Below are 6198 nucleotides of genomic sequence, written 5' to 3'. Positions count from 1 at the left end.
ATCCCTACCATCTCTCCCCTTCCATCTCTCCCCTTCCATCTCTCCCTGTCTCCCTTCCATATCTCCCCTGTCTCCCTTCCATCTCTCCCCTGTCTCATTACCATCTCTCCCCTGTCTCCTTCCATCTCTCCCCTGTCTCCTTCCATATCTCCCTGTCTCCCTTCCATATCTCCCCTGTCTCCCTACCATCTCTACCTTGTCTCCTTCCATCTCTCCCCTGTCTCCTTCCATATCTCCCCTGTCTCACTACCATCTCTCCCCTGTCTCCCTACCATCTCTACCCTTCCATCTCTACCCTTCCATCTCTACCCTTCCATCTCTACCCTTCCATCTCTACCCTTCCATCTCTCCCCTGTCTCATTACCATCTCTCCCCTGTCTCATTACCATCTCTCCCCTGTCTCCCTTCCATCTCTCCCCTGTCTCCCTTCCATATCTCCCCTGTCTCCCTACCATCTCTCCCCTTCCATCTCTCCCTGTCTCCCTTCCATCTCTCCCTGTCTCCCTTCCATATCTCCCTGTCTCCCTACCATCTCTCCCCTTCCATCTCTACCCTGTCTCCCTTCCATCTCTCCCTGTCTCCTTCCATCTCTACTCTGTCTCATTACCATCTCTACCCTGTCTCCCTTCCATCTCTCCTCTGTCCCCCTTCCATCTCTACCCTGTCTCATTACCATCTCTCCCTGTCTCCCTTCCATCTCTCCCCTGTCCCCCTTCCATCTCTACCCTGTCTCATTACCATCTCTCCCCTGTCTCCTTCCATCTCTCCCCTGTCTCCCTTCCATCTCTCCCTGTCTCTCTTCCATCTCTCCCCTGTCTCCTTCCATCTCTCCCCTGTCTCCCTTCCATCTCTCCCCTGTCTCCTTCCATCTCTCCCCTGTCTCCCTTCCATCTCTCCCCTGTCTCCTTCCATCTCTCCCTGTCTCCCTTCCATCTTTACCCTGTCTCCTTCCATCTCTCCCCTGTCTCCCTTCCATCTCTCCCTGTCTCCTTCCATCTCTCCCCTGTCTCCCTTCCATCTCTCCCTGTCTCCCTTCCATCTCTACCCTTCCATCTCTCCCCTGTCTCCCTTCCATCTCTACCCTGTCTCCCTTCCATATCTCCCATGTCTCCTTCCATCTCTCCCCTGTCTCCCTTCCATCTCTCCCCTGTCTCCCTACCATCTCTACCTTGTCTCCCTTCCATCTCTCCCCTGTCTCCCTTCCATCTCTCCCCTGTCTCCCTCCCATCTCTCCCCTGTCTCCCTTCCATATCTCCCCTGTCTCACTACCATCTCTCCCCTGTCTCCCTTCCATCTCTACCCTGTCTCCCTACCATCTCTCCCCTGTCTCCCTTCCATCTCTACCCTTCCATCTCTACCCTTCCATCTCTACCCTTCCATCTCTACCCTTCCATCTCTCCCCTGTCTCATTACCATCTCTCCCTGTCTCATTACCATCTCTCCCCTGTCTCATTACCATCTCTCCCTGTCTCCCTTCCATCTCTCCCCTGTCTCCTTCCATATCTCCCCTGTCTCCCTACCATCTCTCCCCTTCCATCTCTCCCCTGTCTCCCTACCATCTTTCCCCTTCCATCTCTCCCCTGTCTCCCTTCCATCTCTCCCCTGTCTCCCTTCCATATCTCCCCTGTCTCCCTACCATCTCTCCCCTGTCTCCCTTCCATATCTCCCCTGTCTCCCTTCCATCTCTACCCTGTCTCATTACCATCTCTACCCTGTCTCCCTTCCATCTCTCCCCTGTCTCCCTTCCATCTCTACTCTGTCTCATTACCATCTCTACCCTGTCTCCCTTCCATCTCTCCTCTGTCCCCCTTCCATCTCTACCCTGTCTCATTACCATCTCTCCCCTGTCTCCCTTCCATCTCTCCCTGTCCCCCTTCCATCTCTACCCTGTCTCATTACCATCTCTCCCCTGTCTCCCTTCCATCTCTACCCTGTCTCCCTTCCATCTCTCCCCTGTCTCCCTTCCATCTCTACCCTGTCTCCCTACCATCTCTCCCCTGTCTCCTTCCATCTCTCCCCTGTCTCCTTCCATCTCTCCCTGTCTCCCTACCATCTCTCCCCTGTCTCCCTTCCATCTCTACCCTGTCTCCCTACCATCTCTTCCCTGTCTCCCTTCCATATCTCCCCTGTCTCCCTTCCATCTCTCCCCTTCCATCTCTCCCCTTCCATCTCTCCCCTGTCTCATTACCATCTCTCCCCTGTCTCCTTCCATCTCTCCCCTGTCTCCCTTCCATTTCTCCCTGTCTCCCTACTATCTCTACCTTGTCTCCCTTCCATCTCTCCCCTGTCTCCCTTCCATCTCTACCCTGTCTCATTACCATCTCTCCCCTGTCTCCCTTCCATCTCTCCCCTGTCTCCCTACCATCTCTCCCCTGTCTCCCTTCCATCTCTCCCCTGTCTCCCTTCCATCTCTACCCTGTCTCATTACCATCTCTCCCCTGTCTTCCTTCCATCTCTACCCTGTCTCATTACCATCTCTCCCCTGACCAAGAAGGGCCTTCGTCAGGGAGGTGACCAAGAACCCGATGGTCACTCTGACAGAGCTCCAGAGTTCCTCTGTGGAGATGGGAGCACTTTCCAGAAGGACCTTTATGGTAGGGTGGCCCAACATGACAGCCCAATTGGAGTTTGCCAAAAGGAACCTAAAGGACTCAGACCATGGGAAACAAGATTCTCATGTCTGATGAAACCAAGATTGAACCCCCCTCCGCCCCTCTACCTCCTATGCCTCCTCCGCCCCTCTATCCATTCCACCCCTCTACCCCCCTCCAACCCTCTACCCCTCTGCCCCTCCACCCCTCTACCCCCTCCAACCCCTCTGCCCCTCTACCCTTTCCACCCTTCCACCCCTCTACCCCCTCCGACCCCTCTGCCCCTCCACCCCTCTACTTCCTCTACCTGCTCCAACCCTCTACACCCTCCACCATTCTACCCCCCACCCCTCTACCCCCTCTTCCCCTCCACTCCTCTACCCCTCTTCCCACTTTACCCCCTCAGCCCCTCTACCCCCTCTACCCCCTCAACCCCTCTACCCCCTCTACCCCCTCTGCCTCCTCTGCCCCGTCCAGTCCCCATGCTCTAACCTTAACACAATACAGTTGCAGCTAATTAGTGGTCCCTATGGGAGACGTCGTTAAGGCTGTCCTAACGAGCTGCGCGGCTCTCCACGGGTCAATCTAATCAGACAGAGGGCCAGGGAGGAAGTGGGTCGAGCCTTATTAACGCCATCAATGGCGGGGGTAGTGGAGGCGGGAGGGTGGGACGGGGCCATCAATGGTGGGGGTAGTGGAGGCGGGAGGGTGGGACGGGGCCATCAATAGTGGGGGTAGTGGGGGGGGCGGGAGGGTAGGGGATGACGGGTAGGGGAGCACGAGGCGGCCAGCACCAGCCAGCACCAGCCAGGGCCACGGATCACCTTGAATTCATTAGGGTTAGGGCAGGTAGTAGCTACACTCTTAACTCACACTATACTAAACACCAATGGCTATTAGTGCACTTGCACTCTGTCACTAACCTGGGAAGGACACATAAACAAGACAGGCAGTCTCCGATAAGCTCTTCTAATTACAAACACACATTTCAGCCTGCACATCATTATATAATGATTATTTTATTTCTTCAGATACTTGGCGCTGTACAAACGACTGATCCTCAAGATCATGAGGCTCGGACCAGGTGACGTTCCTTAAACTATTCACTTCACTTTATTCCCAAATATTTGGTCATTACTGACTGAGAAATAATAATATCACATCTTCATCAGAGGAGCAATGTTTTTGGTAAATATGCTACATATTACAGGACATCTTGCTATGCTATGGCTAGTTTAAGATGTAGCCTGTAGTCTTTTTCATCATATGGCTAAATGAGGAACGTTTTATTTATTATTTATTTATTAGTGGCCATCCATCCTTTTCGGAGGACAAAAATAAACATTGTCGTCACATGTACTGTACATTCTACACATGTTACATAAATGGCTTTTTATTTTATTTTTTACAGTAGTTACATAGCAAGAATACAGTAATTGAATATTTGGATATACATTGCATCTACTGTAGATACAGTGGCTTGCAAAAGTATTCACCCCTCTTGGCATTTTTCCTATTTTGTTGCCTTACAACCTGGAATTAAAATGGATTTTTGGGGGGTTTGTATCATTTGATTTACACAACATGCTTACCACTTTGAAGATGCAAAATAATTTTGGGGGTGAAACAAGAAGGCAAAAAAAAATGAAAACTTGAGCGTGCTTGAGTGTTGTTTTAGCAGTGTGCTTAGAGTCATTGTCCTGCTGGAAGGTGAACCTCCGACCTCGCTTGGTTCATGAGTTTTGGTGGGCGGCCCTCTCTTGGCAGGTTTGTTGTGGTGCCATATTCTTTCCATTTTTTAATAATGGATTTAAATGGTGCTCCATGGGATGTTCAAAGTTTCGGATATTATTTTATAACCAACCCCTGATCTGTACATCTCCACAACTTTGTCCCTAACCTGTTTGGAGAGCTCCTTGGTCTTCATGGTGCCACTTGCTTGGTGTTGACCCTTGTTTAGTGGTGTTGCAGACTCTGGGGCCTTTCAGGACAGGTGTATATCAACTGAGATCATGTGACACTTAGGTTGCCCACATGTGGACCTTATTTAACTAATTATGTGACTTCTGAAGATAACTGGTTGCACTATATCTTATTTAGGGGCTTCATAGCAAACATATGCACGCACCACTTTTCTGTTTTCATTTATTTATTTATTTTCACTTCACCAATTTGGACTATTTTGTATGTCCATTGCATGAAATCCAATTAAAAATCTATTTAAATTACAGGTGGTAATGCAACATAATAGGAAAAATGCAAAGGGGGTGAATACTTTTGCAAGGCACTGTAGATGGTATTTATACATTATAAAATCATGTTTTCAGTCACATGACAAATGTATTATATGCTGTATTATAGATATTTTCATCTGACCTAGATAGCTTGTGTGTATGCATTGATATGTAGTCTATCTGTGCCTTTTTTATGTATGTAGTTCCGTCCTTGAGCTGTTCATGTCTATTAATGTTCTGTATTATGTCATGGTTCATGTTTTGTGTGGACCCCAGGAAGAGTAGCTGCTGCTTTTGCAATAGCTAGTGGGGATGCTAATAAAATGCTAAATAACAAATCTAGATGTGGTCATTGCTATTGATAGTCTCTCTATTATCTTGATATAATAGCTATTACACAGCATGTCCCTCTGAAAATCAGTCTGACGATTCCATAAACTGAATTGGATAGAGTACATGAGTATTATAGTCTTGGATTCTTCTCCATACATCATCTTCTCCTCCTAGGTGGAGCTGTGATGCTGCTGGTGTAGTATTGTATTCATCTCCATACCTCATCTCCTCCTCCTCCTACGTAGGTGGCGCTGTGATGCTGCTGGTGTATCAATACGTATCTGGATGGTTAAATAAGAACTGGTGACGAGGAGAAGCCCACCAACCTGCCTTAAGGTGCCCACCAGTCTGCCTGATGAAGCCCACCAGTCTGCCTTAAGGTGCTCACCAGTCTGCCTGATGAAGCCCACCAACCTGCCTTAAGGTGCCCACCAGTCTGCCTGATGAAGCCCACCAGTCTGCCTGATGAAGCCCACCAACCTGCCTTAAGGTGCCCACCAGTCTGCCTGGTGAAGCCCACCAGTCTGCCTTACGGTGCCCACCAGTCTGCCTTAAGGTGCCCACCAGTCTGCCTTAAGGTGCCCACCAGTCTGCCTGATGAAGCCCATCAACCTGCCTGAAGGTGCCCACCAGTCTGCCTGATGAAGCCCACCAGTCTGCCTGATGAAGCCCACCAACCTGCCTTAAGGTGCCCACCAGTCTGCCTTATGAAGCCCACCAACCTGCCTTAAGGTGCCCACCAGTCTGCCTGATGAAGTCCACCAACCTGCCTTAAGGTGCCCACCAGTCTGCCTGATGAAGTCCACCAACCTGCCTTAAGGTGCCCACCAGTCTGCCTGATGAAGCCCACCAGTCTGCCTGATGAAGCCCACCAACCTGCCTTAAGGTGCCCACCAGTCTGCCTGATGAAGCCCACCAGTCTGCCTGACGAAGCCCACCAGGCTGTCTGATGAAGCCCACCAGCCTGTCTGATGAAGCCCACCAACCTGCCTTAAGGTGCCCACCAGTCTGCCTTAAGGTGCCCACCAGTCTGCCTGATG

This window comes from Oncorhynchus tshawytscha, linkage group LG08 (assembly GCF_018296145.1).
Source record: "Oncorhynchus tshawytscha isolate Ot180627B linkage group LG08, Otsh_v2.0, whole genome shotgun sequence".
NCBI classification, from domain to species: domain Eukaryota; kingdom Metazoa; phylum Chordata; class Actinopteri; order Salmoniformes; family Salmonidae; genus Oncorhynchus; species Oncorhynchus tshawytscha.
This window is presented reverse-complemented; position numbering follows the sequence as displayed.